Source organism: Dermacentor variabilis, chromosome 3, assembly GCF_050947875.1.
Source record: "Dermacentor variabilis isolate Ectoservices chromosome 3, ASM5094787v1, whole genome shotgun sequence".
NCBI lineage: Eukaryota > Metazoa > Arthropoda > Arachnida > Ixodida > Ixodidae > Dermacentor > Dermacentor variabilis.
In genome coordinates this window covers 158,212,337-158,224,721 of record NC_134570.1, presented here as the reverse complement: position 1 = coordinate 158,224,721, position 12,385 = coordinate 158,212,337, and the positions used below count along the sequence as shown (strand labels likewise).

General features: G+C 52.1%; 1 pseudogene; it reads left to right on the top strand.

Moving 5' to 3' along the window:
• The first annotated feature begins 491 nt into the window (after window positions 1-491).
• LOC142576915 (U5 spliceosomal RNA) lies at window positions 492-606 on the top strand (annotated as a pseudogene).
• The last annotated feature ends 11,779 nt before the right edge of the window (window positions 607-12,385 follow it).

Below are 12,385 nucleotides of genomic sequence, written 5' to 3'. Positions count from 1 at the left end.
TCTGTCTGTCTGTCTGTCCCCACCGTGGTGGCTTAGCGGCTATGGTGTGGCATTGCTAAGCACGAGGTCGCGGAATCAAATCTCGGCCGCGGTGGCGACCGCATTTCGATGGAGTTTAAATTTAAAAACGCCCGCGTCCCGCGCATTGGAGGCACGTTAAAGTCCCCTTGTGGTAAAAATTAATCCGGAGCCCATAACTACGACGTGGCTCATAATCAAGTCGTAGTTTCGGTACGTAAAACCCCAGAATTAAATTCTACCAGTGATGCTCCGTGGTCGGATCTATTTTCACATTTACGCTCTCAGCTATAAGATTCCAACAAGATTCAATTAAAGAACCTACAGACAGAACTTGCTCCCGTTAGGTGGCATAAATGCAATTTTGCATTTCAGCAGGTGTAAGAAATGATTTACGTCGAATGGAGTGCTAGAGTTGTTACAGTGCGAGGGTCATTTGGAATGCCCCGCTCTGCACAGTGAACTGTTATTAATTGCTTAGGGCTCTCCTCACCAACAGACACGAATTAACCTTTCGCCTTTTACTAAAGGTTACCCTAGGAAGGGACACCCCAAGCCGCCTACCTGGACCACAGGATCGCCTGTTGTTGAATGGGTAGCGCATCGGGCTAATGTACTGAGGTAACTCGAAACCAACCATCAGACAAACTTGGGCCACTGAGTATGTGGCAATGTGTACATACGTGGGTCTCTTGAACGAACCTCTTTCACGCCGGCATGTACCGCTGTTCGAAGAAACTTTGAGGCCAACTTGGTGTACAGGGTATGGGCGAATCGGTCTGTGCTAGTCTCGAATCAACCTATTTCATGTGAAGTTGTTTTACTGGGTAGGTGTTAGGTGTGTGCCGCGCTCTTTACTGAGCCTCTTTGACGTCAACTTACCGAGGTAACTAGGTATGGGCCACTGGAAATGTGCTGCTCTAGAATGACGAAAAAGATCCCTGGAATTTCTCCGATGCTGAGCGGAACTGAGCCCACGTCACAAGAGTTGCTTAAAGGCAGCAGCCCGACGCATTATGAGGCTGCGCCACAAATGCATTGCGTATGTATCACTTTAAACGAACGCCTTTCACGCCAACGGTTTTAGCGAGCTGCGCCATAAACGCACTAGGTTTGGGCCACTCTTCAATTAACCTCTCGCCAGAGAGAGAGAAAGAGAGAAAGCATTTATTTGGACCATCGAGGTCGTTGCTCTTGAGGTCGAGTGGGTGGTGTCCTTATTCCAGGACCTCACTGGCCATGGCTGCTCGACGTACTTGCTGGACGAGAGCTTCTTGTTCCGCCAGGCTATCGCCAGTCAGCTGTACCTCCCACCGTTCAAATGACGGGCTAGGCGTCTTTAAGTGTTGACGTTTGCCCCCGCACCCCCACGAGATGTGAAAGAGTGTAGGGCGTGTGTCGCCGCACCAGGGGCAGAACCTCTCGCCAACTTCTGTTACTGAGGATGTGATACTAAGTGGGCGGCAAGCGAGGGAACAGTTCGTGTTCGGAGGCACCGGCGCACCACGCTTCCAGTCTCGGAGTATTGTTAGGGAAGCGTGAAATAGGACTGCAATACACGTTTCATACATAACTCGTTTCGACGGCAGTAATACGTTGTGTCAATATATTGATTCAACGTTGACGCAATACTGTTGACAGTGATCGTGAGATGGATTCTCCCGCAACTTTTTTGTGATACTTTTGTCGTGATGCCTTCGCGGTCGTTCCTTCATCGTAAGTCTCACTTTGTCATATCGTCAATCGGCATGCCACGATCGTCACAAAGCCCTTATCATGCCAATGTCGTCAGTGCGTCTTCGTCACGCGGTCGTTTTACCATCGTTATCACTTCAGAGACGTCATCCCATTGTCGTTATACCATCGTCGTCAAATCGGCTTTGGCGTTCTATTGACGTCGTTTATTCTTAATAATTCTGTAAAAATCATGTTGTCATTCAATCGTGTTCATGTCACTGTACCATGCCATCGTCGCCAGACAGTCGCTGTTATGCATCCGCTCACATACCTTCGTCCTCGTGCCGTGGTGGTCTTGCCATCATTGTCGTTTCAGCCTTGTCTTCCAGTTGTTGTAATGCCATCGTCGTCACGCCATTGTCGCGTCGTTATATTACCACCTTTTCAGAAACGTCATGTCATTGTCATGCCATCGTCGTCACACTGCCTTTGTCGCTTCGTCAAAGCCGTTCTTTATTTTTCATTCCGTTGCATCACTGTGTCGTCATGTTCATGGGTGACCTTGACAAGCGAGTGTCATAGCAAACGGGGCCGACACCGGAAACAACGTACGTCACATGTAGCTGAAGTAACGAGAGTCTCAGAAAGACCCCTGCAGATTTTAAATAGACGCGGCTTCAGCAATACGGCATTGCATGAATGCTAATCGCATTACCATCGACAGTCATCGTGAGATGGGTTACGCCGCTACTTTTTTTCATAAATGTATTAGAGTGAGCGGAAAAAGAAAAGACAGAGATCAAATAACACAAGTTTAGCAAAATCAAGCGCAATGGTTATAGTGTCGCAATAAAGTATAGAATACAGTCAAACATTGATTTATCGAAGACCGATTTTACCATATGCTTGGTTTAACGAAGTGCTTTCCATTCCCGAACACATATTCATAGAGCCTATAGCGCTGAAAACCTCGAAGCAGAGCAGCGAGGTCAACGTCTTGCCCTATTTAAGAAAGTGTTTGGGGAAAGTTATGGTGAGAAACATGTCACAGGAAACCTGTTGTGTTGAAAATTCACTGAAGTGGTTGACGCCTGTATTGCTACAATCAGCGCATTACGACGCTGGCTCAAAAGAGAGGGGGGCGGATTTCATATTTTGCAAAACTGTCCAATGTAAATCCACGGTGGAACTGCAATACTCGCGCGCACACTCTTTAGAAAAGCGCGCCTGTCCTTCAGTCCAGCTTGGGCTTAGCGCTGCAGGCTCAGAATTAGCTTCAACAGATGGTGCCTGCTACTCTGTCCCAAGTTGAAACGTGTGATGTCTTCGCAAGAGTATTGGAATTGTTTTCGATTTAATGGATTTATCAATATACCGAAATATCACTTGGTTTACATGAACTTCTTTGAAATGAAGTGTAAGCCAGAACACTTTGTGGATCAGGACAACATTCATTTGGGCTAGATGGTGCATACTTGAATTACGAAGGAACAGCGCCAACGAAGACGATCACAAGTCCTGTGTCGTTATGCCCACTTGTGATCGTCTTCGTTGGCGCTGTTCCTTCGTAATTCAACTTTGTGGATGGATGGATGGATGAAAAACTTTATTTGGTCCTGCAAGTAGTAGTAATTAACCACTAAGCGGGCTGCTCCCACGTCGGGACCGGAAGGCCAAGTCTCACGGCCACGTCGTGAGCCTGCTGGACAGCCCAGAATTGTTCATCCAGGTCCGGGTTGCGAAGTGCAGCCTCCCACCTGGTCGCGTCCTTGATCGCCGAGTCTTCAATTTTTTCGCAAGACTAGAGCATGTGTTCGAGCGTGGCTAAAGCACCACAATCCTGGCAATAAGGCTCTGTATACGTCTCAGGATAAAACATGTTCAGCCTCCGTGGGCAAGGATAAGTACCAGTCTGCAGTAAGCGTAATGGAAGTGTCTGAGCCATGTTTAGTTTAGGATGCGGCAAATCGTAAACCTTGCGATGAAGAAGTTAATACTTAGCGATCTCATTGTATGTGGAAGGGGAGTCTCTGTTCTCGGGGAGTACCGCAACGTCGTGGCGCGGGGCAGAGCGGAGGATAAGATCTCGCGCTGCCTCATGAGCGGACTCATTGAGATTCGGAGAGGCTCCCTCAATCATCCCAAGGTGAGCAGGGAACCAACATAAGTAGCGTTGAGAGATCTCACAGGTCTGCATAATTTTAAAAGCAACCTTAGCTACCGAGCCCTTCTCAAAGGCCCTAACGGCCTACTTACAAAAGGCCTGCGCCTGTCAATCAGGGCGAGCGCAATAGCCGCTTGCTCTGCGACCTCTGGCCTATCAGTCCGCACAGTAGCAGCGTTAACGACACAGCCCTCATTGTCCACGACCACTACGGTAAACGCCTTCCTCTTCTCGTTAAAAGAAGCATCGACGAAGCCAACCTTCTGATTCTCATCACAAATGAGTCTCAGCAGGCAAGCCCCCCCAGCCTTTCTTTTGCCCACACTTCGCTCCGGATGCATGTTCCTGGGAACAGGCTTGACGTGATACCGCTTACGGACCTTCAAGGGAATACCGACATGAAGCTGCGAAATCTTCTCCTGAGGAACACCTAACTCTCTCAGAATCTGCCGACCTGCGCTAGTCATAGTGAGACGCACCATCTGCGTGCTCTCCTGAGCCTCAGCTATCTCATCCAATGTATTATGACTGCCCAGCTGGAGAAGTCGGTCGTTGCTGGTGCACATAGGCACTCCTAACACTTTCTTAGTGATCTTCCTAATCTGCGTGTCGAGCTTCTCCTTCTCTGACGGTTCCCATTTGTGCATGGCCGCCACATAAAAAAAGTGACACAATACAAATGCGTGCATAAGCCTAATCAAACTATCCTCCTTCAAACCCGTCTGCCTGTTGGCCACCCTCTTCACTAGGCGTACCGCATTTTCTGTCTTGGCAATGATCTTCTGGATCGTCAGCGTGTTCGCGCCATTCGACTGAATCAGCATCCCCAAAACCCTGATCTTCTAGGTATGAGATTGCCATTTCTTGTGCGAAGCTGAATGCTCAGCTTCTCCATGGGTATCCATTCCCTTGGCTTGGGTCCTCTTCTAGTGGGACTGTACAGCAACAGCTCCGACTTAGAGGGGGAGCACCTTAACCCCGTCAGGTCCAAATAAGTCTCGATTACATCTACCACCTCCTGTAGAACACTCTCAATATTGTCACGTGGTAGTGACGGTGAAGAAAGAAGCAATACGGTGGAATACAAAACTAGCTTTTATTGGGCGAACCTGTGCCCACAAAAACAGGCTACACTTATAGCACAACGATAGCGGCGAACACGGTCGGCGATCGTCGGAAAAATGATCAGCGGGTCAAGCGCGTCGGCTTTTATAGATCAGTCGTCGAATGTTCCAGATTAACTGATGGGACCCGCGTGTCTTCCACAAAGTTCTACACCATTCGTGTCACGCGATGAAATCTGATAACACAAGGTTCGGCGACAACAGACACGCGGATAGAAGCGTCGATAATTTTCCAGAAACGTCGGATACATGCAGGCGCGTCCCTCGCTGTGGGATTACAGTTGTTAAGCGGCGAAACGTAGTTGCCCGATAAAGATAAGTACACGTGTCATTACCCCCTCTTAAAAAGCATCGACCCGATGCTGTAAACAAACGAAAGTAACAAAGAAAAGCACTCGTAGCAAAGAAAACAACAAACTAAAGGAAGTTCATCAGCGTCCGTAAAATGGTTTAAGGCGCACCACGTGGACCACTTCAGATCGTGCGCGGCGCCGCTGTGAGTGCGAAATGCCGTCTGGCACGACCTCATAGTCCAGTGCGCCAATACGTCGGATGACCTTGTAGGGTCCGAAATAGCGTCGCAGCAGCTTCTCACTGAGTCCTCGCCGGCGTATCGGGGTCCATACCCAAACACGGTCGCCGGGCTGGTACTCGACGGAGCATCGTCGGAGGTTGTAGTGTCGGCTGTCGGTACGCTGCTGGGTTTTGATCCGTAGGCGGGCGAGCTGTCGGGCTTCTTCGGCGCGCTGGAGATAGGTAGCGACGTCAAGATTCTCCTCGTCAGTGACGTGCGGCAGCATGGCGTCGAGCGTCGTCGTCGGGTTCCTGCCGTAAACCAACTTGAATGGCGTGATCTGTGTTGTTTCTTGCACCGCCGTGTTGTAGGCGAAGGTGACATACGGCAGGACCGCGTCCCACGTCTTGTGCTCGACGTCGACGTACATTGCTAGCATGTCGGCGAGGGTCTTGTTCAGGCGCTCCGTGAGACCATTCGTCTGCGGATGGTAGGCAGTTGTCCTCCTGTGGCTCGTCTGGCTGTACTGCAGAATGGCTTGGGTGAGCTCTGCTGTAAAAGCCGTTCCTCTGTCGGTGATGAGGACTTCTGGCGCACCATGTCGCAGCAGGATGTTCTCGACGAAAAATTTCGCCACTTCGGCTGCGCTGCCTTTTGGTAGAGCTTTGGTTTCAGCAAAGCGGGTGAGAGAGTCCGTCGCCACGATGATCCACTTATTCCTGGATGTTGACATCGGAAACGGCCCCAACAAATCCATCCCAATCTGCTGGAATGGTCGACGAGGAGGTTAGATCGGCTGTAGTAATCCTGCTGGCCTTGTCGGTGGTGTCTTGCGTCGTTGACAGTCTCTGCATGTCTCGACGTAACGGGCGACGTCGGCGGTCAGACGCGGCCAGTAATACTTTTCCTGTATCCTCGACAGCGTCCGGGAGAATCCGAGGTGCCCAGCGGTTGGATCGTCGTGTAGGGCATGCAGTATTTCTGGACGGAGCGCTGACGGCACCACAAGAAGGTAGCTGGCGTGGACTGGTGAGAAGTTCTTCTTCACGAGCAGGTTGTTTCGTAGCGTGAACGAAGACAACACGCGCTTAAATGCCCTAGGGACAACGTCGGTGTTCCCTTTCAAATACTCGACGAGGCCTTTTAGCTCCGGGTCTGCTCGTTGCTGTTTAGTGAAGTCTTCCGCGCTTATTATCCCAAGGAAGGCGTCGTCGTCCACGTCGTCTTGCGGCGGGGGATCGATTGGGGCGCGTGATAAGCAGTCGGCGTCGGAGTGTTTTCTTCCGGACTTGTATATTACCGTTACGTCATATTCTTGTAGTCTGAGGCTCCACCGCGCCAGCCGTCCTGAAGGGTCCTTTAAGTTAGCTAGCCAACACAACGCGTGGTGGTCGCTGACGACTTTGAATGGCCTGCCATAGAGGTAAGGGCGGAATTTAGCTTTAGCCCAAATGATGGCGAGGCATTCCTTTTCAGTCGTAGAATAATTGCTTTCCGCTTTTGACAGCGACCGGCTAGCATACGATATCACCCGTTCAAGTCCTTCTTTCCTCTGGACTAGGACGGCACCGAGGCCTAGGCTACTGGCGTCAGTGTGGATTTCAGTATCGGCGTCCTCGTCGAAGTGTGCAAGTACCGGCGGCGACTGCATGCGTCGTTTGAGTTCTTGAAATGCGTCGGCCTGCGGCGTTTCCCAATTGAACTCGACATCAGATTTCGTTAGATGTATTAGCGGCTCCGCGATGCGCGAAAAGTCCTTGACAAAGCGCCTATAGTAGGCACACATGCCAAGGAATCTGCGCACTGCCTTCTTGTCGATTGGCTGCGGGAACTTTGCGATGGCAGCTGTCTTCTGCGGGTCGGGGCGCACTCCAGATTTGCTGATGACATGGCCTAGGAATAGAAGCTCATCGTAAGCAAAGCGACACTTTTCCGGCTTCAGGGTGAGCCCTGATGACTTGATGGCCTCTAATACTGTCGCAAGCCGCTTAAGGTGATCGTCGAAATTTCCGGCGAAGACGACGACGTCATCCAAGTAAACAAGACAGGTCTGCCACTTCAATCCTGCTACAACCGTGTCCATCACGCGCTGGAACGTTGCAGGCGCCGAGCACAGTCCAAATGACATAACCTTGAATTCATAGAGGCCGTCTGGCGTGATGAAGGCGGTCTTTTCGCGATCCCTTTCGTCGACTTCTATTTGCCAGTAGCCAGACTTGAGGTCCATCGATGAGAAGTATTTAGCATTGCAGAGCCGATCTAATGCGTCGTCTATCCGTGGGAGGGGGTATACGTCTTCCTTCGTGATTTTGTTCAGTCGACGATAATCGACGCAGAAACGTAGGGTTCCGTCCTTTTTCTTCACTAAAGCAACTGGAGACGCCCACGGGCTTTTCGACGGCTGAATGATGTCGTCGCGCAGCATTTCGTCGACTTGTTGTCTTATAGCTTCGCGTTCTCGCGTCGAAACTCGGTAAGGGCTCTGGCGTAGTGGTCGAGCGCTCTCTTCGGTGATTATGCGATGCTTTGCGACTGGTGTTTGTCGAATCCTTGATGACGTCGAAAAGCAGTCTTTGTATCGTCGAAGCAGACTTCTGAGCTGTTGCTGCTTAATCAGGGGGAGACTTGGATTTATGTTGAAGTCTGGCTCGGGAACTACGGTCGTCGGGGTAGATGCAACAGAATCCGAGAGGACAAAGGCATCGCTGGTTTCCTGTATTTCCTCGATGAATGCGATCGTCGTGCCCTTGTTGATGTGCTTGAACTCCTGGCTGAAGTTTGTCAGCAACAATCTCGTGTTTCCTCCGTGCAGTCGAGCGATCCCTCCTGCGACGCAAATTTCACGGTCGAGTAGTAGACGTTGGTCGCTTTCGATGACGCCTTCTACGTCAGCGGGTGTTTCGGTGCCGACCGAAATAACGATGCTGGAGCGAGGCGGGATGCTCACTTGATCTTTGAGCACACTCAAGGCGTGGTGACTACAAGGGCTCTCCGATGGTATCGCTTGATCTTCCGACAGCGTTATTGACTGCGACTTCAGGTCGATGATTGCGCCGTGTTGGTTCAGGAAGTCCATGCCGAGAATGACGTCTCGTGAACACTGTTGCAGGATAACGAAAGTGGCAGGGTAAGTCCGGTGATGAATGGTAATTCTTGCCGTGCAGATTCCAGTCGGCGTAATGAGGTGCCCTCCAGCGGTCCGAATTTGGGGGCCCTCCCATGCAGTCTTAACCTTCTTCAACTGGGCGGCGATGTGTCCACTCATTACGGAATAATCGGCCCCTGTGTCGACTAAGGCAGTGACTGCGTGGCCGTCGAGAAGCACGTCAAGGTCGGTGGTTCTTTGTCTGGCGTTGCAGTTAGGTCGTGGCGTCGGATCACGGCTGCGTCGTGTTGAATTGAAGCTGGAACGTCGCTTCTTCAAGTCGTCTTTCGTCGGTGTAGTCTTGGCTTCCTGACTTCGTCGGGACGGCGGCGTGTCGTCATTAGGTCGTCGAGATGGTTTCTTCGTCGTCTTCGTCGGCGGCGGAGGATCTTCGTCAGTTCGACGAACAGCAACCGCACCTCCATCGGTTGCTGCTTTTAGTTTTCCGGATATGGGCTCGCAGAGCGGCCCCGGGCTAGGCCGGTGTATGGTCGGTGCTGCGGCGACAGGTAGCGGCCTGGTGACGGCGAACGGGACGGTCGTCGAGGGCTCCACTGAGTAGCGGCGAGGTAGTCGGCGATGTCACGGGGGCGTTCACCTTCCCTCGGGCGCTGTGCGTTCACGGCGAAGCCTCGCAATCCCAGGTCGCGGTATGGGCATCGGCGGTACACGTGGCCGGCTTCGCCGCAGTGGTAGCAGAGCGGGCGGTGGTCGGGGGCGCGCCAAATGTCCGTCTTCCTCGCGTAGGTGCGCTGGGCGACGGGTGGGCGTGCTGGCGGCGGCGGCGGTGGACGACGGAATTGCGGCGTTACAGGGCCCTGGCGTTGTCGCGGAGGGGGCGCTTGACGGCGTGCGACGGCGGCGTAAGTCATCGCTTCTGGCTGGGGCTGCGGTAATTGTGGTTGCACCTCAGGAACTCCTAGCGATCGGTGCAGCTCTTCTTTCACGATGTCGGCGATCGAGGCCACTTGAGGCTGCGACGATGGCAAGACCTTGCGCAGTTCTTCGCGCACGATGGCCCTGATGGTCTCGCATAAATCGTCCGTGGCCAGTGATTGAATTCCGGAGTAGCTTGTTGGCTTGGTGCGTCGGTCAAATTGCCGGTTCCGCAATTCCAGTGTCTTCTCGATGCTCGTCGCCTCACGAAGAAACTCGTCGACGGTCTTCGGTGGGCTTCTTACCATACCGGCGAAAAGTTCCTCCTTGACACCACGCATCAGTAGACGTACTTTCTTCTCCTCGGACATCTGGGTCGGCGTGGCGGAACAGACGGCTCATTTCCTCAGTGAAAATCGCGATCGTCTCATTCGGCAGCTGCGCTCTTGTCTCCAGTAGAGCTTGGGCTCGCTCTTTTCGCAGGACGCTTTGAAATGTTTGCAGGAAGCCGCTTCGGAAGAGGTCCCACGTCGTCAAGGTGGCTTCTCGATTCTCGAACCACGTCTTGGCGGCGTCCTCCAGTGCGAAATAGACATGGCGTAGCTTGTCGTCGCTTGCCCAGTTGTTAAACGTAGCGACCCTCTCATACGTTTCCAGCCAGGTTTCCGGGTCCTCAAATGTGGAACCGCGGAACGTCGGTGGTTCCCTCGGCTGCTCCAGCACGATGGTGGACGCTGGGGCTGCCATTGCGGTTGCCTTCGCCACAATCTTCTTGGTCTTCTCAGGTAAAAGTCCGTGCTCCGGGGGCAGCTGTTGAAGACGGCGGCTTGCTCGGTGGTCCGGGACTACGTTGGTGTTCTGTTTGCGGTCTGGGCTGGGATCACGGCTTGTCGGGGGCGTCCTGTACATGGACGAAAAGCACCTCCACCAGATGTCACGTGGTAGTGACAGTGAAGAAAGAAGCAATACGGTGGAATACAAAACTAGCTTTTATTGGGCGAACCTGTGCCCACAAAAACAGGCTACACTTATAGCACAACGATAGCGGCGAACACGGTCGGCGATCGTCGGAAAACTGATCAGCGGGTCAAGCGCGTCGGCTTTTATAGATCAGTCGTCGAATGTTCCAGATTAACTGATGGGACCCGCGTGTCTTCCGCAAAGTTCTACACCATTCGTGTCACGCGATGAAATCTGATAACACAAGGTTCGGCGACAACAGACACGCGGATAGAAGCGTCGATAACTTTCCAGAAACGTCGGATACATGCAGGCGCGTCCCTCGCTGTGGGATTACAGTTGTTAAGCGGCGAAACGTAGTTGCCCGATAAAGATAAGTACACGTGTCAATATAGCCCTCACTACCCCCGGGACACCATATGGTCACGTCCTCTGCATACATGGTGTGCTTAATCCCCTCAATCTCCAAGAGCTTCTTGGCCAATCCGACCATGGCCAGATTGAACAGTGTGGGCGAGATGACGGCCCCCTGAGGAGTGCCCTTGTCTCCAAGATTTGACGTCTTTGACTCCAGCTCCGCAACCCTCAGGGTAGTTCTCCTGCCTGACAAGAAGGACCTGACATAGTCATGAAAGCGCGCTCTGAGGCCATGATCCTAAATGGATTTAAGAATATAAGAGTGCCGAACGCTGTCAAAAGCCTTCTCTAGATCCGGCCCTAGGATGGCCTTAACGTCCCTTCCATCTCCGTCAATGACCTGATGCTTGATGAGCTTCATTGCGTCTTGAGTCGACAGCCCGGCCCGAAAACAAATCATAGTGTGGGGGTAGACCTCGTTCTCTTCAATGTACCTTGTAAGCCGATTAAGCACGGCATGCTCGGCCACCTTGTCCACACACGAAGTGAGCGAAGTAGGCCTTAAGTTATCAATGCTCGGGACTTTGCCAGCCTTGGGAATCAGCACCGTAAGAGCTGTCTTCCACTGTTCCGGAATCACCCCATTTCTCCACATAGCGTTAACCTCCCCGGTAAAGTACTTGATCGACCTATCGTCCAGGTTCTTCAAAAGCTTGTTCGAAATCTCGTCCGGTCCGGGAGCCGACTTGCTGTTAAGGTTATGCAAAACCGTGCGTATCTCTTCCACAGAAAAGTCCTCATCTAGTGAAAAGTTGTTCTGTCCCGTTTAGACCTGCTCCGCCAGACGAGCATCCGGGTCCGCAACAGGAAGGTATTTGTTGGCCAGCTTCTCAACCAGCTCTTCCTCCAAGGCAGACTCCACTGCTTCGTGTACAGCTCTAGCAAGGACGTGCCCCTGACTAACTCTCTTAATGGAGTCGTTCAGCAAATGTTTAAGCAAGCCCCAGGACCTCCCGTTGCGCACCTGCTCGTCCACCGAGTAGCATACCTCATCCCACTGTTGCCTAGACAAAAGCTTACAGTGCTCCTCAATCAGCTTATTTAGCTCGGAAATCTTTTTACGCAGCCTGCGATTAAGTCGCTGCCCCTTCCACCTAGCCAGCACAGACCGCTTGGCTTCAGTAAGATTGACCAGCCTGCTATCAACACTATCCACCTCCAAACCAGTAGTGATCTCCTCTGTAGCCTCATTTCCCTCCTCCCTCACCTGGGTGACCCAATCCTCCAGGGACGGCCGTTGCAGGCCTTCGAATTCCTTTCCCCTTTTTCCTCTCTCCTCCCGGATCATCCGAAACTTATCCCAGTCTATAAACGTTAACGTCCTAGGGTGCCTACCCTCGACCTCAAAAACGACTTGGTTAATATAAAGATCACTACCTAGGTCTTCGGCAAGACTGCACCAACTATAGGCTTGGACGCGTCCTCTACAAAGCAGAGGTCAGGGGTAGTATCCTTACACGTCGACCTCCCTATACGTGTCGGAAAGGCGG